The sequence below is a fragment of the Sceloporus occidentalis genome, unplaced genomic scaffold (assembly GCF_023333645.1).
Source record: "Sceloporus occidentalis isolate IW3139 unplaced genomic scaffold, rSceOcc1.0.p SCAF_10, whole genome shotgun sequence".
Taxonomy (NCBI): Eukaryota; Metazoa; Chordata; class Lepidosauria; order Squamata; family Phrynosomatidae; genus Sceloporus; species Sceloporus occidentalis.
Genome location: NW_028316990.1, coordinates 5,458,946 through 5,480,212, shown reverse-complemented (window position 1 = coordinate 5,480,212; position 21,267 = coordinate 5,458,946). Strand labels below are relative to the sequence as shown.

The 21,267-nt window shown below is 42.1% G+C and overlaps 1 protein-coding gene across 1 annotated transcript in view; it reads right to left on the bottom strand.

Annotated features, from left to right (window-relative positions):
* The window catches only part of CDH13 (cadherin 13), a 669,381-nt gene that overhangs the window by 375,888 nt on the left and 272,226 nt on the right, over positions 1-21,267 (bottom strand). The gene's annotated exons all lie outside the window — the stretch shown is intronic.

Genomic DNA, 21,267 nt, shown 5'->3' with positions numbered 1-21,267 from the left:
CCGGTCTATAAAAACATCTTCACTTGAGAATGGAAGGAGAACCAAGAAAGTGTCACTTAGCCTCTTCCTACGGAGGAAAGTGCAAATTGATTCCTTTGGGAAAAGGCAGGATAATAATAATAATAATAATAATAATAATAATAATAATAATAATATGGGGCACCCATGGAGAAGGCCCTCTCTCATGATCCCACCAACCCTACCTATGATGGTGATCAAGATTTGCAAATGTCTTCATATTTGAGATGGAAAGGTGGTAAGCTTTGGCACCTCTACTTTTGAAACATCCACCTCATCCTCATCTTATTGCCCTGGTCTCCTGACCTTCCATTCTATTTGACACTCAGATCTCTGAGCTGTCACTTTCTTTGTCTTCAGATTTCTTCTCTTTCAAGGATCTGGGCTTGATAAAAATTCACAAGAGTGAGCAAAAAAAATAAAATTGAAGTGTCAAGGAAAAACAGAATAAAAACTGAATCCTGTCCAAAAGGCAAAACACACAATGGAGCAGAAGTTAGCTTTCAAAATCCGTTTACAACAGCAAACATGGACAGAAAGGCCCAGCTGCCATGTATCTGTGGCATAGGTTAGAAGAATGACAAGAATCCAGCTTCAGCATCCTTGGAGTGATATCATTGTTTCTGCCCTCACAACATCGACCAAAGCATTCTGGCGGCAGCAACAACAACAATAGCATCTACTCTTGTGAATTCCTGGGAGTGAATCCAGGACAGCTTGCATGCATACACTACTAATTATCTTAATAAGACTTTAACGCCGGTGTAAGTGATGGCAAAAGGAAATATAATAATCTCTCTGTGGACTCAAAATACAAACTGCAGAATTGGGCAACATAATTGCAAACATTTATTTATTTATTTATTTATGCCTCATAGCATGTGGGACTTTGGGGGATACGGTGTAATGTCCACACGCTTGATGCCATTACTTTGCCCCATGGCGCCATTTTGACATGCACCCATTTACATGGTGTGCGCCATGATGACGCCACTGTAGTGCTGCATCTACATGATGTAGCACCAAAAGGGCATCATAACACCATGCCACAGTGCCTATGATTACCTTTCCGGGGTGGAAAAAGAACCCCTTGTTTGTAGGTTCTTTTTGCACTGAGTTGGTTGGATGGAGTTGCCGCGTCGCCAACTCAACGCTTCCAGGGGTGGCATACAGCCACCCTTTACAGGCTGTCTGTACAGACCCTTCATCTCCTTTCATCCTGTTGGTGAAACACATAGCATAGGCCATGCTATGCATGTGAGGTGAATTATTTGCCATGTTGCAACAGACTTATTCTTCTAACAGCAGTAGGAACAGATATGCAAATGCACCAGTATTGCATGCTGCATCTGCGCCTACACATTCCTCAATGACACCTAGTTATTGATATGTGTAGTGCAACATTGCTATTCTGCATGCGAGTTGCAAAGAGCCAGATCATGTACTATCTCTGCATGCAAATATTTATGTTAAACTGAGAGGATGTTGGGTTGCAACCTTTGTGTGCTTGTGGTCTGGTCACTGTTGTGTGTTTACTGAATCTGTGGGACTGTGTGCTCAAAAGGGGGAAAAGTTCATTGCTAAGTAATCAGATAGTGATAATGTCACAATGTCAAATTAGAGGGAAAGCTTTGTGTCCTTACTCTAAATAGGTAGATGTTTTTGTCTCATTTCCTGCCCTTGTGAATAATCCCTCAAAGTCATTTCACAGGAGCATTCACTCAATTTAGGTCCAAGATGGCATCTCAGCCCTCATTATCACAGGTGGGAGATAAGTGCAAAGTTAATCACTCACACTTTGTTGATTTCATGTGGGAAGCCAGCTTACCTGAAGATTGTGATCATGTTAATTAATAGGTTTTGTTTTTTTCAGATACAGCATACAGATAAGCTTTCAGCTGTTCATTCCAGCAAGATACAAATTTCTCCATCACAAACACAACAACACCCTTCCCAACTTGGACAGTGCTGAGACTCTAATTTTGTGGTGCTGTTGTATTAATTGCTCTAATACTCAAGTAGGGATACATTTCATCACTAGGTTTCTGAGTGATTTCAGCTATTTTCTTCCCTCTGCAAGTAAGTCCTCAAAAACCAAATACATTTGCCATTCCAAGTCCGTGGACTTGAGATCTGCAGACTCAAAAATTCGTGGAGGGGCAACCTCCATTAACCTCAATGAGGTGCAATGAACGTGCTCCATTCAAGCTTATGGGGCTTGAATATGCACAAGTCTTGGAACTTGCGGAGGGGTCGGGAACAGATCCCCATGAGTTCCAAGGGGCAAGTGTATATATTTTTGAAGGTTTATTCACAATTCAGGACTTATTCTGTGCTGTTATGTGCAGAAAACTGCCTTTTCTGCACATGGAAAAATGCATCTTCCTTGTGTAAAATAATATTTCAACACAGAAATATTAATTTTTGTGCAGAAAATGCAGTCTTCTATGCAAAAGATGCTTGACTTTACCTTATCCTTTTGCCTTTGTTTCTCTCTGTGACAGTCTTTCCAGTCATATGCATGTCCAGTTCATTGCAAAAGCTACAGCCAAGTTATTAAGTGGAACTTGATTCCTTGTTGCAAAACCTCCATTGGCTGTCCGTCCATTTCTGAGCACAGTTCAAATGTTGGTTTTGATCTACAAAGCCCCATATGGTTGTATCTCCTTTTGAGAGCCAGCATGGCATAGTGGTTTGAGTGCTGGACTGTGGACCAGTAGACTGGGGTTCAATTCCCCACTTGGCCATGAAGTCACATGCTCTCAGCTTCAGGACAAGGCAATGGCAAACCTCATCTAAAGAAAATCTTCTTAAGAAAAGCCCATGTTAGATTCACCTTAGGTGGCTGTAAGTCAGACATGGCTTGGAGGTACTCAACAAATTTCTAACAACAACCAAGTGTGGGAGAAGCTGCACCCAGTGTCTTACCATAGACCACCTCTGCAGCTTATCAAGGCGATAACACCTGAGCCTTCAATGACAACCCAAAATCTGGGTTATTAGCTGGCTGGCCCACATCAGGAAGTCTAACCACTAAGCTCCCTTCCCAAACTACGAAGATTAAAGATGGCAGTTTAACTTTCAAGCCAAACCTAAGAGCAATTTCTTTCTGTCACACATCAGGTCACATGGCCTAAAGAGGTGGTTCCAGAAACACCTCTTCAAACCAAATGGTGCCCAAGGTGCTCACCAAATTTAATCCAAATATTTATGCCAAAAGTAGGTAATCATATAACTGCAATCAGAATTCAACTTTTAAGCCTCATTCAATATTAACCAGACACGACCCAAGTCAATTTCCCATATGCCGCTGGAAACAGTTATGGGGTAGGTGAAAAACCCATGGAAAGGGGGAGGATTCCTACCCGGCCATTATGCAGGCAAGAAGACTTCATACTATACCAGCAGTGAGTCGGTGGGTCGATTTCTTCTGTGCAATAAGACAATGGGGGGAGTTGGCAAACCTTTGCCTCTGACCACACCCCCATAAACCCCATGCCATGGCATTGCTGCCATGGCATGATTGGTTATTGTCTGCCTCATCTCAGGGGATAACAGCAAACAGCCCATCCCCACTCCAATTCCTCCGCCATGGAGGGGGCGGGATAGCCATTAGAGCATTAAGATCCAGAGAGGCCCTTCTTTCTATACCCCATTGTGTTTCATGGATTCTTTTTTATGTTAATGCTTGCTCCATCATGGTCACACAATGGTATTTATAGCTGGACTGCTCTACCTTCATCTGCAGAGATTCTTGTATCTCCATTGTGTTTGGTGACTGATCATCTGCACAGCTGCCTGCCTTCTCCTTATCACTGATCAGCCTATTAGCTGGCAGCTTCCCTAGACTGTGAGAAGCAGCAAAGAAGAGGAGCAGTAGTATGATCATCTCCGACCCTTCTCATATAAACCTTCATATGTTCAAAATTTCACTCTAAATTCTCTATTGCACACACATAGACTCTCTCTCTCTCTGTCAATGTAAGTACTGTACCTTAACTCTCAGAAAAACAGAAACCACCCCCTGGTGAAACAAAAAAGTATAATCTGTCCTGAAAGCACTAACCTTCCTCTAGTCCCTCATCCATCCATCCATCCATCCATCCATCCTTCCATCCTTCAGTGTCGACACAAACAGTTATGCCTCCTGCAATTTTGTAAGTTCTTTGGTATTGTTTTCCTTTGTTTCATTCTTTAGATCCTTTGTTACATAACCCTAAGTCTTATTCTCGAATTATCCATGGGTCATATCAAAATCTACCATTTTGGCCTTCAAACCCTTCCTCGACTTATATATGAGATTGACTTATAGTCAAGTATATATGGTAATTTCCCCAAATCTTTGAAAGCAGAGTTTCAGTACCAGCACTTTACTATGTCAAGGTGTTTGATTTCCCAGTCAAGCTGAGTAATATGATGTACAACAACATCAAGACTCATCTTAACAGAGGTGTGAAAATTGCTGCGATGGACCCAACTTAACAAATTTAGCATCTATCTAACCCAGGATTGTGGATGGGCTGAACGTTTTGCCACTGTGATAGAATTCTCTCTTCTGTCTATCTATTTTCCCTGGAAAGGTCTCTTTGGGATCCTAACACCTTCTTAAAAATTTGAACGAATGGCTTAGCCGCTTGCCAATAACAGGCACCATTAGTCTTCACAACAAAAACCTCATTAGAAGTTGTCATGGGAATGAGTCAGAAGGCTGGACTGGTACCTATTTGTCATAATAAGAACTGGAATTGCCATTGGCGTGCAAATTGGCAAGCCATTACGGACAACCAGTAATCCTGTTGTGTTCCTAGTTGTTTAGCTTCTTGTGCGGAGGCGCACATAAAATTAAGTTTGATGGCACGTAGAACTGATGCAGAAAGATGCTACCTTCCCCAAGTCAGTTTCCAATTGGCTGAAAGCAACCTCCTGGTGACATTTCAAATTGGGCATGTTATTTTCTCCAGATTTCAGGATGCTACTGGGAAATGCTACTGAGAAATTAGCCAATAGTCACGCTAGCTAAGGGATTCTGGGACCTGAAGTCCAATGAAATAATTTCCCCAAGTTGTGGGCTAAGTTGGACAGTTGGGGCAACCAAATGCGTGCATTGGGTTGTGAATACTGTATTTCTTTTGACAACCTGTAGACATCACAAATGTGCAAATTCTCAAGATGAGGAAGGTATGTAGCTTTTGCAACAAGTCTCAGGGACTGAGAAGATGCTATTTTCATCAAAAATGTTGAATACAATGACTCCCCCCCTTTCATCTTCAGTAGTTCGGGTTGCAATAAGGTAGTTTCGGAGACCATAAGATCACATGACAGCTTCAGAAGGGCAGTAGCAACCAGACTGCTGAGAGAATCATTCTCCCTGCAAAGTATTTCCATCCTAAAAAAGAGTGCACTGTGATACACTTGGAGGTCATTAATATCTACCAAGTGTGCCAGGTACACATTATCACCATGAAAGCCATTTGATTGCTATTATAGACTTCAGGTTGACAGCTAATGCTTCCAAACTGTTTATCAAATTATTTTTAAAAAGAACTCAAAACCTTTGCATTTGCTAGCAGCGCTCTCAAGGAGTCAGGAGTGTGCTAGTAGGGGCTTCACATCTGTGAGCAAGAAGGACAATTTAAACAAATGGCAAATCATTGACTAAATTTAATGATTTTTTGAAAAAATGCCAATGTTAGACACAGACATCCGCTCAAGAAAAGGCACCACGCTGTCCTAATCGCACACCAGAACCTACTACACTATACATCCTGAAGAATAAACCAAGTTGTTGTTAATGATGTTTGAGAGTTTCAACACCTTTGGAACAAGTGTTGGGAGCCTTCAACCATCCTCTAAATCAGAAGAGGAGATGCACTTTGGTGCCACAAAAAACTACCATTCACAGAATTCCATAGCATTGATCCATGGCAGTTAAAGTGGTGTCAAACCAGATTATTTCTGAAGTGCATATTCAGCCCATAAGTCAAAAATGACATAGAGGCACACAAAAACGTGATACTTTAAATGCAGATGAGTATTTGATCTCTTAGCCGCATCAACCATTTTTAGCATTGCTGCTGGATGCTACTTTTCATGCTGGTTGCATTGCTCCATGGAAGAGAACCACAATAGTTAAAGTTTGTTTGGTTGTTTTTTAACTAAAAAGAGAAGTTTATGCAGAATAACAGGCAGAAGGAAGAAAAAAAGGAATAAAAAGATCAACACTTTGGATTGGAGTGTTGTTTACCAATTCACAAGCCATCTACCATAATTATTTACATTAGTGCATGTATTTTCCTTTAAGCCAGCTGTAAATCATGCCTATGGCTGGGACAGCAGCATGCTGCTCATTAAATATAATGATTATATAATTATATGCAAACAACTAAATGTATCAGGGGTGGCTGCACAAACCACAGCATGCAGTCACTTAAAGGTTGGGGGGTTGCTATTGTTCTGACTGAAAACTTGGGAAAGTTATCTTTTGGACTGCAATTTCCATGATTTCCCCAATGGCCATAAAGTAGGGGGGGGGGGGAGAGAACTAATAAAAATGTCTGAAACCCCTTCCCAAATGTTCGCACTTTATACCCATACCAGCACTTTTGTTTTAGGAGTATTTTGGAAATGTAATATTTTTAGGCTCAAGGTAATGCTAGCAATATTCGTGGCTGGTATGTTCGTTTGTGAAAACATCCTTGTCACCTCAAGGGTACTGTGAAAAGTAACCAATTACTGCTTTTGTTGTTCTTGTTAACTGTTCTTGAGTCAACCTCGACTCAGGGCAACCATGTATATGAGATATCTCAAAGACCCCCTGTTCTCCACAGCTCAGGTCTTGCAAATTCAGACTTATGGCCTCCCTGATTGAATGTATCCATCTGGCATGCAGTCTTCCTCTCGCTCTACTATCTTCTACCTTTCCTAACATTATTGTCTTTTCTAATGAGTCATACCTTATCATGATCTAGCCAAATCATGACAGTCTTAATTTGATTGTCTTAGGGACTGCAGACCTGCAGTTTGGGTCGGCTTGAGGGCAGAGTTCAGACGCCACGTCTACATGACTCATGCCCCGGCTCCACCCCAGGGTGGCAGGATGCCGCGCACTGCACTGCACAGTATGTGGCATCACGGTGCTCATCCAGTGCTGTGTACAGATGACACAGCACCAAAGGAGCACTGCCAAGCCGTGGCAATACAGCTATCACACCCTTTCCAGGACGCAAAAAGGAGCCACTTTGTGCATCTCCTTTTCACGTCCTGGAAAAGCCAGATCGGAGCCATAATGTGCGGTTGCCGTGGCCCTGATCTGGCTGTAAAAAGGGCAGCTCCAGGATGCCCTTTCGGGGCTGTGTGTAGCTTCTAGGAAGAGTTTGGGACCCATTTGTTTGTCTTCTTGGCTGTCCATGGTATTTTCAGCACTCTTCTCCATCACTGCCTCTCAAATGAGTTTACTCTCTTCTTATCTGTTTCTTCACTGTCCACCTCTTACATTCATCCTGCGGCTTGGGCCATTCTAATATCGGTGCACAGTTATATATCTTTACTCTTTGGGATCTTGTCTAGTTCTTTCATCACTGTCCATCTCATTCCTAGTCTTCTTCTGGTAACCTGACTGCAATCTCTGTTCTGAACTGTCCGGGAATGCTGCCAACACACACTCACACGGCTGATAAGAGCCTTCTGGGCAAAAGGTAAATACGCTGAGCTGCCAAGAAGCAGTTCCTCAACAATGCCAAATGACATTCAGTAGACTAAGCCACTAGCCAGTCCAAAGTTCAGGATTACAGAGAGCAATACTACCAGTCCAGTCCGAGGTCAAGAGTGCCAGAGGGTTGGTCAAAGTGTCCGGTCCAAGGTCAAGGATTCAAAGGCAGTCAAAAGTCTAGGAAGCCAGGAGTCACATCAAGCAGCATTCACTAATGAGAACTAATACACTCTGATAAAGAGAGCTCAGCATCTGCCAGGTGCCTTATATCTAGCTCCCTTATCACAGCTGCTGATTGCCTAATGAGCGTTTCTCAACAACTTCTCAGCATTTCTCTTGGAACACTGAAGGGACACCCTTTCTGATCTCCTCTGGCTAAAGGTAGGAACCTCAATGCTCTGCTGTTCTATGTCTCCCAAATATGGCACTTCTACTGGGGCAAGGCTTGACTGCTGAGCCACAGGCTCCACTGGAGGAGATCCCACAGAGTTAGGGTCTGGCTGAGCCAAATCTACTGGGGCTGGGAGAGCAGAACTGGGGCCTGGCACAGCCTCAGGTCCTCCTGCACCTGAGGAGCCGAGTCCTCCTCCTCATCCTCCTCATTCTCCTTGTGGCTGGCCATGACATGAACAATGTTTGATCCAAGGTATGGGAACACTTGAACGATTTTGATTTCCTTGTTTTCTAGGTTGAATTTATGTACATTCTCTGTGATCATTTTGGTTCTGTTTTATTTTCCTTATGTTTAGCATCAAGCCTGCCTTTGCATTTTCTTTTTTGATCTTCCTTAGTAATTGTTCCAAGTCTATGGCGTTTTCTGCTAGTAGTATGGTGTCATCCCAATATCTTAAGACCATTGATGCTCCTTTTTCCTATCTTCCATCCTCCTCCTTCTAAATCTAAACATACTATTCATATATTTTCCGAACACACATTAAACAAATAGAGTGATAATATGCAGCCTTGCCTGATCCCCTTGCCAAATGAGTACTATTTTGTTTCTCCATATTTTGTTCTAACAGTAGCCTCTTCTCCTTGGTACAGACTTCTCAACAGGACTGTCAGATGTAGTGGCATACCCTTGTCTTTAAGAGCATTCCATAGATTTTCGTGATCTATGCAGTCAGGCATTCATGATTTAGGTTACTCAAAATGTGTGATTTCCATGCTTTGCCTCAAAGAAACCTATAGCCTACTGTTTCTTTCTATGGGTGGTGCACCTTTTCCCCTTGCCAGAATGGGCTCAGGTTCTAGCCAAGAAGATACACGGAAGACAATCTAACTGACCCCTTTCAAGAGCTTGTCATACTTCTCACGAACATTTAAATTAACTCAGGGCTCTGCAGACACCTATGTCCTCTGCTAACTATGGTAGGTCAGGCTACCAGATCTTTCTTCCCTTTATCAAGATTTTGTGGGTACCTTCCCTAGTCTAGTTAAAAAATGATTCACATCTGTGAGGCAAGCTGCATGTGCTTTGAGGGATATGTATCCGCAGTACAGTAAATGATTTACATCTTGTCAGCCTCTTGCCATTACTCATAATGCCACCACCTCGTACATCTCAATAGAATGCAGTATCAGCCTGAATGCATTAGTTCCCAGGCAGTGAACTCATTGTCTGATGCTGTGGCAAAAGGAATGTGATCTGTTAATCAGTTTCACACCTCCTATTCCTCTCATATTACTCACCTAAACGGTAGATATTGGTTGCTTCCCTGCAAAAGATACCGCAGCAATTAATTTCCTCCCTGAAAATGTTAGCATTGGATCTCAGCTAAAAATCTCTTTCCATTCTGCTTCCACAGTCAGAGGTTCATGTCTCACAGAATAAATAGTCTGGATTCCCTCCCCCTAGAAAATTTAGCAAAATTGCAGGAAGGATAAAGATCAGGATGGACATTACATTTGCACTGCAAAAATAATCCAATTTGACACCACTTTAACTGCCTTGGCTCAATGCTATGGCATTCTGGGAACTGTAATTTTGTGAGACTTTTAACCTTCTTTGTCAGAGAGCTCTGGTGCCATAACAAACTGCAGTTTCCAGAATTCCATAGCCTTGAGCCATGGTAGTTAAAGTGGTGTCAAACTGCAGTGTGGATGCAGGCATAGGCCATTGAGTCTAACCCTTACACCTAGTAAGAGCATCCCCAGGAGATAGATGTCCAGTTTCTTTTTCAAAACATCCCGAGAAAGAGATCCCACCACCTCGCTAGGTAACTGGTTCCATTGACAAACTGCTCTTACCATCAAAAAGTTCCTTCTAATGTTTAATCAAAATCTACCCCGTGGCAACTTAAAGTCAGTAGACCAGGTCCTACCATTCAGGATAGCAGTGAATTATTATTATTATTATTATTATTATTATTATTATTATTATGCTTTATTTATATAGCACTGTTGATTTGCACAGCACTGTACAGACAAACAATAAAATTCATAAAAGTAAACCTGCCCATGGCATATATTCTTAGAAATAATAGCTTAATTTATATAAATAATACCTAACAGTGAACAAACTTTCTCCTCTCTTTGACAGCCCTTTAGCTATCTAAGGAGTTCAATCATGTCACCCCAGTCTTCCCTTCAGCTGACTAAAAATGCCCAACTGCTTCAATCATTCCTCATATGTTTTGTCCTCCATGTCACTCATCATCCTTGTTGTCCTTCTCTGAACCTGCTCCAAATTGTCAATATCCTTCTTAAAATTAGAACCAAATGCAGTGCTCCAGATGAAGCCTGACTAGTGCAGAACAAAGGACATTACGGGAGGTGATGATTTCCAGTAAACATATGAAATTCACAGACTGATAGAGCTGGAAAAGCCTGCAAGGGCCATCTAATCCAATCCCATGCCATGTAGGATACACAGCTCAAGCACTTCCAAAAGGTAGCCATTCAACCTGCTCTAAAGATCTCCAAAGGAGGTCCACCACTCTCCCAGGGTGTCTTTTTTTTTTACTGTCAAAGAACCCTTGCCATCAGGAAGTTCTTCCTAGTGTTTAGGTGTAATCCTTTCTCTTGTAATTTGAAACCATTAGTTTGTGTCCTTGTTTTGGAGAGAAGAAACAAACTCTCCCCATCTTGTGCATGACATCCATTTAAATACTTAAAGATGGCTATCATGTTATCTCTCAATCTTCTCTTCTCTAACATAAGCACTCCCAGCTTCCAAAACTGTTCCTCACAGAATTTGGTTTCCAGAGTTTTGACCATCTTCATTGCCTTCATGAGGCCATATCCCAGGTTGTTAATATCCTTTTGAACTGTGGAACCCAGAACTGAGATACAGTGGCTTAAAGGTTAAGATGCCAGTTCTCATGATCAGAAGATCAGAAGGTTGGAAGTTTGAGGCCTGAGTGCTGCATGATGGGAGTGAGCTCCTAGCACTAGTGCCACCTTCTGCCAACCTAGCCATTCAAAAGCATGCAAATGCAAGTATATAGATAGGTACCACTCAAGTGAGAAGGTAACAGTGTTCAGTGCAGTCATGTTGGCCATATGAACACCGGAGTAGTCCTCTGACAACGCTGGCTCTTCAGCTTAGAAATGGAGATGAGCACCACCTCCTACAGTCAGATACGACTAGACATTTATGTCAAGGGACTACCTTTACCTTTTACCCAGAACTGAACAGAATATTCCAAATTAGGCCTTCCCAAAGTAGATTAGAGAGGTGCTGTTACTTCCTTCAGTCTGAACACTATATTTCAGTTAAAGCAACCAACACCTTCCTACCATCTCACAGAACATGGTCTCTGAGATGAACGCCATTTTTTGCCTAATGAATGAGCTGGAACTATGGATCCCATATCCAAACGGCATTTCAGGCACTTTGGTGGCCATCATTCCCACCACATCCTAGCTGTCATCACCACCACCTTGTGTGATATTTGAAAAAATAACAAATATAAAAGTGTATGCCTATGTCTCAAATATACCAATAAACATAGCTATAGATATATGCCGGATGCTAGTCCAATATGGATCTCATTCCATTATGAGAATGAAGCACAAAAGCAATTTCACGTTTCCCTAAAGCAATAGTGCGGCATGTAAAAATTACTTTTAGATATTTTATTGGCTCTAGCACACACAGCCCTGGTACTGTAGGTCTGTGCTGAAATAAAAATGATCCATATGGGTCTATTGATGCACCGCTGGCATCCGTGCAGAGGGAAGCCACTTTAAACAAATATAATGGGAAGAGAAGTTCATGCTCACAGCGGGTGCACTTTGCAAATTCCTTATGGTGTTTGACGGATGACTTGCAACCAAAAATATTCCCCTCTCTAAACAAAGGCGCACAGTGAGATATAACAAGTGGTTCCAACTTTCAAGACAGATTAATGGGGCGAGGTGAAAGAGCATCTCCCTAAAATCACAGCGGTGCACCCAACTCCCTGCTTCCAATGGGAGAAAAACAGTGTTGGTACCCTAGAATCTCTGTCCAGAAAAAAAGTGGGACTCATTTGTTCATTCCCATCATTTGATCTGTCAGGCTCCATTTAATTTTTCATGGCATCAAGAAATGTCAAAAGGACGGGCACACATCCACCTTCTCTGACTTGCCATTACTTGCCATCATTGGTAGCACTGATAAAAGTATGGTATGGACATCCCCTGTTTTCCCGACTTGTCATTACTTGCTATTACTTGCCATTGCTGGAAGCATCGACAAAAGGATGGAACACACATCCCCTTTCTATTGACTTGCCATTACTAGAAACAATTGACTTGCTATTACCTGCCCTTACAGGAAGCATTACCAAGAGGATAAGGCACACACATCCCCTTTCTACTGATAGTGGGGCAGACAGGAAAATGGGTAGCGCATTTGGTCATATGATGGTGGCACAGAACAACTTTGCCATGGTAAATAATTTCTTCTAAAGTGGCCTTCTGGACTGACATAGCCAGTTTTTGAAGGCTTGCTGCAATTTGTTACTTATTCTGCGCAAAATTTGCATGTAATGGTTTTGCACAGAAATCAGCATTTTCTGCCCAGGAAACCGCTTTTTGCTGTGTGGAAAATAATATTTCATAAATATTAATTTCTGTGCAAAGGATACTGTTTCCTATGCAAACTTTCACACAGAATACATTCCCAATTTATTCTTCATTGCCTGCACAGAAAACAGCATTTTCTATGCAGGGATTAATATTTCTGCATTGACGTATTATTTTCCATGGAGAAAAATACTGTTTTCTTGCACAGACAATGCAGATTTTGGTGCTAAGCAACAATATATGATTTGGGCACAGAATAAGTGTCAAACTGCAAACATTCTCATCAGTCCAGGATTCTTCTCACTGTGGTTTCTCAACAATCAAAAAACATGTTTTTAAACCATTTTTTAAAAGTATTTTCAGATATTCCTTCCATCCCTAAAATGGACCTCTTTGTTTTATTCCAGCCAGGAAAAGGACTCTCTGCTCCTTTCTTTCATGCACATCTCCAAATATCAAGGCCCTAATATCAAATTACTTCTGGAAGGACACTTTCATACAGTTTTATGAGACTGCAGACTTTGGTTTTTCTAAAAATTCCATTAATCAGCTGCTCTTCCTTCTTCTCGATGCTACCAAGCTATCAAGAGGCCTAGTAATTCAGAGAAGGCCCTGAACTTCTTCACCACAGCCTCCAGCATTTGCTGCAACAGCATTTGCTCAACGCAAAAGTGGCTTCTTCTAAGGCGCTAATGCTCCACTTGTCATTGTGCATTTGCTCTCTCGGCTCCCACCCCAACACTTTCAGCTGAGTCTGTTCAGGCTGACAAATGAAGTGGTGGTCTGTGATGAAGACAAAATGCCCACTTAGAAGGAGGCTGAGGCCAAGCCACTCATTTTCAAACAGGCTAAACTCTGAAACTGGTTCCAAAGAGCTCGGAAATGTAAGTGCATTAATCCACTTCACAGCTTGGGTTTCCCATTGACTCCTCCGCCCAAACTAATTAACAGACATTAACTGCTTGGCGCAAAGAGTGTAATAATTCCACCGCTCAGGGGTACAAGAAAGGACGAACATTGCCAAGCAGCTTGGGTTCAATTTTGTATCACACACTCCAAGCAACAGCTCAGCCAGATGCAAATATTGGGGGCTGAGCTGGCTTCCTCCAAGCAGGATTGCGTGAAAAGTCTCTTGTTAAGAGTCTTGTTAAAACATAATTTTCCTTCTCTCAAGGTTTTCTGAAAAGATTGGCCAAAGGAGTCTCCAAATACATTGCAATTTTCAGTTTACGCTAATGCACTGAACCTATATTTGAATTTAAACTCAAAGACAGACAAATCTATCTTGAGATGTGAGTCCACTGCACTCTCTCTCTCTCTCTCTCTCTCTCTCTCTCTGTTTTAAAGACAGCTTTAAAATGAATTATTTTCTGAGGTCAGATAGTTCTTCCTGCTTCCAGGAGATGCCAGCAATACAGGACGCTGATGGTTGGCTCCAATGTCAAGCATGAAGCCATTTTCCTCCCATCTCCCCCAGCCAGCTGTGCAGAGCATGAATTGCTAAAGTGGACAAATAATAGTGCTCTACAATTCAGTGGTCCCAACCTTTGATCCTCCAGATGTGTTGGACTTCAGATCCCAGAATTCCTGAATGTTGGCCAAGCTAGCTGGGGTTTCTGATAGCTGAAGTCCAAAATTCCCGGAAGACCAAAGGTTGGGAACCAGTCAAACTGAAACCCAATAAAGGACCCTCTACTTTTTGAGGGTTCAGGAGTACTGTATATACTTGACTATAAGTTGACCTCATGTATAAGTCAAGGTCGGGTTTTGGGGCCCAAATTATGACTTTTGATGTGACCCATGGATAGGTCAAGGGTAAAACTTAGGGGCTTGCAACAAAGGATCTAAAGGAGGAAGCAAAGGAAAACTATGCTAAAGAAGTTATAAAATTCCAGCAGATATAACTGTTGGTGCTCATACTAAAGGCTGGATGGATAACAGAACAGAGAGAGATCAGTGCTTCCAGGACAGATAACACTCTTGCCTTTCACCAGGGGATGATTCCTATTTTTGAATAAGAGTTCAAGTACAATACATTGACCCATGGATAAGTTGACTCAGGTTTTGGGAGTCAATTTTTTGGCTTCCATTTCTATACATGGGTATATCTACAGTAAGGAATTGCAGCACAGATAGTCTAGGTAATTGGCTCAGTACTTAGAATTCTCTGTCACTGAGTACCTTTAAGATGAGAGCATTCTAAGTACCTATCCAATATAGGCAATGGTACAAAATGTTGTTGGCTGTAGTCCTACAACATTGGGAGAGACTCATGATTCCTGCCCCTGGTTTATATCCAATTGCTAGTTCCATTTAGGGTAGACCTCCTAAATCAATGGGCATTTGATAAGTCAACATATATATAATTTCCATTCATTGAATGGGTTTAGCGTAGTTGGGTCTAACAAGTGGATTTAGGATTTTAGCCCAATATATGGTTCAGTCCACAGAGCAGCATACCCTGGGCTACCCAAGTTTAATTAGAACTTGGAAATGTTATATCATTATCATTATCATCATTTTACTACAGCTTCCAGAATCCTCCAGCCAGTAGTATCCATGTTGGTCAGGGGATTCTGGCAGGTGTTGTCCAAAGCTAAATCAATGGAAACTTGGTAAATTAACATGTATATAAATTACATTGATTGAATCAGTTTACTGCCGTTGAGTCTAAACATTTAATTTTAGCCCAATAGATGGTTCAGTTCACAGATCTGCATATGCTGGGCTGCCCAAGCTTATTCACATCTTAGAAATGTTATTTATTTTTGGACTACAACTTCCAGAATCCTCTAGCCACTAGGGGCCATGTTGGCTGGGGGATTCTGGAAGTTGTTGTCCAGACTTTTCCAAGCCATGCCCTTGATACAGACAACCCATGCAAAATTAGGTGAAAGAATGGAGAAAATAAAGACTACATTTTTTTTTGCCTAAAGGAATTAATCTGGCTGTAGTGGAAGAATGCCTCTTAGTGCTTTGGAAAGCCACATAGTGCAAAAAGTCTGGCAATGTATTTAACAGATATGTAAGATCCAAAATGCTAGATGACAGCTCTCTGATGGCTATGGATGTTATAGTTAGGAGCACATGTTACTGCTTCACTTGCTCTTTCCTCTCATATCCCGCATGATCCATCTCAGTCTGGCTTTCCCTGAGGGTCTTCTTCACAAGTCCATGCACAGGCCTGTCATGTTTTAGTTCTACATAATTTACCAGCCATTTCTCACCCGCTCTTGACAATGTTTTCAACACAGCAAAGAAAAGGAGGAAAAAAGTATGTGGCTCAAAGACCTCTGAAGGTTCATTTTCCAATCCCATTGCTATTACAGCAGCTGAGCCAAGATTAGCCCAAATCACCATTTTTTTTTTAAATCAAGGAGGTACTAAAACAGTGGGACCAAATTTCAACTTTGCATACAAAAATTATAATGATAGAGGCTTACGGGTGAATTAAACATCTGAGGAATATTGGGGAAAGGAGGGAAAATTTGATGATGGTGATTTACCAGTGAATACTACACATGGAAGGGGTGATATCTTAATGATGAAGAACATATTTTCCAAAGAAAATAAGCAGCATCACCAATAGTGTAGCATATCAATCAATCAGTATACAGAGTATATATAGCATATACGTTTAGCAAGCATGGCAGAACCTATGATCCTGACATCTGCCTATGAGCGATGATCAAGAAGGAAGAGTATTGTTCACCCCAAGGCCCAAATTCCGTTTCACGGTTATGCAATGCCATTTGTAAATGAGGCCAAAAATACAATCGCTTTTCAATCTGAAGCTCCTACTGCTAGCCTTAGGATAGGCACTTCAACCTATTAGAAGGGGAATGAAACTGTACAAAATCTGGGAAGCTGTGAAATGATAATAGCAGCAGCAAGAGCATTTACATTTCTGTACCCCTTATCACCAAACTCAGCACTCTCTAAGTGGGTTACAGTCTGTAAGCCAATTGCCCCCAACAAGCTGGATACCCACTTTACCAACCTACAAAAAGATGGAAGGCTGAGCCAACCTTGGAGCCTGCACAAATACAACCAGACATGGCTCTATATCAGGAGATGCAACATGCACCAAAACATGTCTTAGAGGGAACTGCTTGGAGGACTGCATACATTGGGGATTGAACTCACAACCTTGTGGCTTAGTACCAACATTTAACCACTGAATCACCAGGGATCCATGATGTCATGGGAGAAAGGGTGCGGACATATGAGGATGTCCAGAGGGCCAGTTTTGACCCAAGACCTAAGTTCCCTCATGCCTACACAATACTGAGCTAGACTGGCCAATGGCCATTTATCAAATGGATCTTCTACCAAAGACTGGCCTTCTTCCAGATTGATTTTTTGCCAAATCCACATTTGGTAGGCGATACTTTGTTTATTCTTTTCCAAAGGACAGAAGCTGGAACATATCAAGCTGTCTTGCAGGGAAACTATAACCAATCTTCTCCCGAGATGCTGCTAAGGAATCATGGGGTTCCCAAGGCTTTAAAAACCAGTGACCTGGGCAATAATGCGATGGCCCCAAGACGTTGCGACCGAAGCCCATTTCCAGAGAGAATCGGCTTTGCGTTGGCCTTGCCAAAGAGCTGGTATTGATTTGCTCATCATCTTTCTCTCCACCCGCCCACTTCTTTCATTTCACCATGTGGCTCGAAAGGAATCGGCGCTGACAAGTTAATGAACTCGAGCTACAAACACAGAGATAAGCTCAGGGATGGGTTTAGCACCTGCCGTGTTCTAATCACTTGAGGTCTTGCTTAGGTGAATGTTTCTTGATCGCAGAGAGGGGGAAAGAAGAGAAAAGAAAACAAGAAAGTGTCTTCGCCAGGTTCCAATCTGCAGAGCAAGCCACTGTCTTAAGAATCACATCACCGCCTATTGACTACTCTAAATAAATCCATCCTGGCTCACTTAAGCCTCTTAGGTTCAGACATGGCCTACGATCTTGGATAAATTTGATAAACTCCTAGAGTCTCCTTGTCTTTTTCCCCCTTCCCTTCTTCTATTTTTAAAATATTCTTCCAGGAAAGTTTATGTAACTATGTCGTTTTTGAAGTGATTTTCAAAAGTGAGCTGTCTTGTGCCGGGAGCAATGCTGAACCACAGAAGGCGCATTGGATCCCACACGTCTGTCTTGCATTAACATTTCTTAAAGTGCCAAAGTGCCCAGCGGTCGAACACTGAATGCATTTTCTGATGCTGAATGCCCCTCTCCAGTGATGGGTATATTCATTGAAGTAGCACTCCATTTGGCATTTCTTTCACTAAAGAAATAATTGCAATGGCCAAGATGCTTCAAGGCAACACCTTTGACAGGAGTTCTCCCTGAGAAGGGTTTAGCAGATTAGGTGAAACGGATTCACAAGGGTGTAGCAATGCTTCAGGATTAAAGCAGTTTGACATCACTTGAATTGCCACAACATCCTACAGGATCCTGGGATTTGTAGTTTGGTGCGGTATTCAGTCTGGTCTCTTAGAGAACTCTGGGGCATTGCCAAACCACAAATCCCAAGGTTCTGTACAATATGTCATGGCAGTTAAAATGGAGTCAAACTGCTTTACATCTGTAGTGTGGCCACACCCAAAGTGTACCTAGAAATCAAATCTGCCTACATGACCCCTGGACAGCTACTTGGGGGAGGGGGAGGGGGAGGGACTGAGTTGCCATGGCTAAATGATATGGAATTCTGGGAATTGTAGTTTTTGTGAGATATTTATCCTTCTCTGTCAGAGAGCTTTGGTGCCACAACAAACTATCATTCCCAGAATTCCAGAGAATCAAATCCTGGGCTCCAGAGTTGTAGTCCATGACACTGGCTGTCTTTTACTTTGGTTTACATTCTGCTTTATCTATTGCACATCACCTTGGGAGCCATGTCTGGTTGTTAACCAAAAAGAATAAACCCGACAGACAGACAGAATATTTTACCTCCCTTGTAGCTAACCTCTGGGAAACGTCTTGTTCAGCCTCCTAATAACAGATTTAAGAGTATAATCCATAAATACAGAGAGAGAAAGAGATGGGAATAGCACATGTGAATTTCACAAAAGGATTCTGTGTCTTTGCATCCTGTAGAGATGATTGCCAAGTTGACAGATGCAGAAGGTAAAGTAAGTTTTAAAAGAGATAAAAAGGAAAAAGTTAGAGAAACACTTTGTTAAATGTATCACGCAATCAGAAACAGTTCTACTCTTGGGAGCAAGGTCTACACAAATTTCTCAATTTGCAAAAAGGTGCACAGAGTTTTGTCCCACTGGAAATAGAGTTACAATGTGAAGATAGAAGAGCTCGGTCTGCCGAAGTTTAGCCCGCACTGCTTGATGTTTATCAGCATTTGCCAATGTGCATTTGGAAAAGATTCCCTACAAACGGGCCAGAGGTTACTTCTGCACCCAGATTCCTGTTATTTCACAGCTGGCTCAAGGCATATGTTGCCATGCCCTTTAAAGGAAGAGAACAGTAGGGCTCGTACTTTTAGTCTCTGTGCCTCTTGCCAGGAATAGAGGGTGGGGTAGGCAAGAATTCAAGGACTTGAATTCCATCAGTTGCTCTTCATCAAGGATTTGCCGTGGGAAAGAGAAAGAAGTCCGAGCATCCCAGGATAAAGGGAATGCAAGTCATTCAGCTGAATGGCACTAACAGAAAAGCCAGAAAGCTTAGCCTGTACAAAGTCAGGCACCTGTTCTGCTTCATTGTCACAGTGACAAAGGTGAAATAACAAGAGCTGTAGGTGTGCTTGGAATGCAGTTTAAAGGCAGACATCAATGGTTCAGAAACGGGAAGCTGCCACAAGGAAGAAAAAGCATGTATCACAGACTCACACACAAAAAAGTAGGAACTGCCACAAGAAACCATCATTCATGATCAAACAGAATGGAAGACAAATTAGGAAGGCCCAGAGGCCAAGATTAGATGGGAAGACTGGCTGGACAAATAGACCAACAGCTTTATTTAAAGGACTCTGGTGTTTTCTAAGACTGTGAAATGCACACAGCTTTGGCCTCAGTTTTGCATTTATCAAAGCAAGACAGAGTGCATAGCCCCCCATTAAATATGCATATGTTCAGTTGGACATAATATTTTATTTTTGCCTGTAAGGTAGTGAGATAGTTTTCTCCTAATAATGAGTGCTCTTTTTGTACAAATGGTGTAAACTGTGCAAAAAACAAAGCTACAACAGCAGACTGGTTATTGCATGGACTTTTAAAACTCGGAAGCATTGGATGGATTGTTCGTCTTTCTTGATCAATCCACCTTCTGTGATGGCTGTGTGCGAGGGCTTTGCATCACAAGGGAAACAGACCTGAGTTTTGTGCAGAAACTGTGCACATGTTGTGGGACTCTCAAGGAACTGACATCCTCCTGGTATCCTTGGAGTCTGTGAAATCTTGCACAGTGTCAGCCATTCCTTGACAGCTGGTCTGGTTTTGATGAAGTAATTTTGCCAGAAATGTTCACATCCATATTAGGAAATACTTATGCATTTTATTGGCTCTCTGGGCAATGATACTATCCTGTCATTGGATAGCATTTTTCCTGCTTCTTTTCTCTCTGATCCATTGCACCATTTCCCTGATGGTAAGTGGGTCGAGAAGATGAGAAGAAATACATTTGCAGTGGAAGATGGTGGCCGCACATTGTGTAACTTTACACATGCTTAGCTGCATAGCAGAGGCATTATGGAAATCTCCTAGTGAACAGCAGTGGTGTGTCTTGGGGCAGACAAAAGTGCTTGATGTACATCAGGCTTTACTGATGTGCATTGGCAGTCTCTAGCTGGTATTCCAGTCTGCAACAAACTCTAACAATGCTGGTGTCTAGATGCACACTGGGGTTGCCTAATATGCATTGGTTCCTAAGAGAATGTTAAGAGGTGATATGATAGCCCTGTTTAAATATTTGAACGGATGTCATATTGAGGAGGGAGTAAGCTTGTTTTCTGCTGCTCCAGAGACTAGAACATGCAACAATGGATGCAAACTGCAGGAAAATAAATTCCACCTTGACATTAGGAGGAACTTCCTGACAAGTAAGGGCTGTTCAACAGTGAAACACATTCCCTCAAAGTGTAGTGGAGTCTCCTTCCTTGGAGGTCTTTAAGCAGAGACAGGATGTCCATCTGTTGGGAATGCTTTGATTGAGAGTTCCTGCATGGCAGGGGTTGGACTGGATGGCCCTTGGGGTCTCTTCCAACTATGATTCTATGATTCTAATATACATCGGTCCTGATGTTCATCAGTCCTGATCCGCCATGGTCACTTCTCTGGCTCCCCTAGGTTGTAACATCACAGGGGCCCCTTGTTAAATATGGACCTTGTAAAACTACTCAGTCTATTTCCCACAGAAGTAAATCCACTCACATAGATGTGAGTCCCATAATGAACTTCACCTTGTGTTTTGAGCTGGAACTGGTTGCAATCCCAGCCCTACAAAAACAGTGAGTGATATCAATAACTAGCACATATCAAGGCTGTAAGATATTAAATGATGCAGCCGATGGCCCACA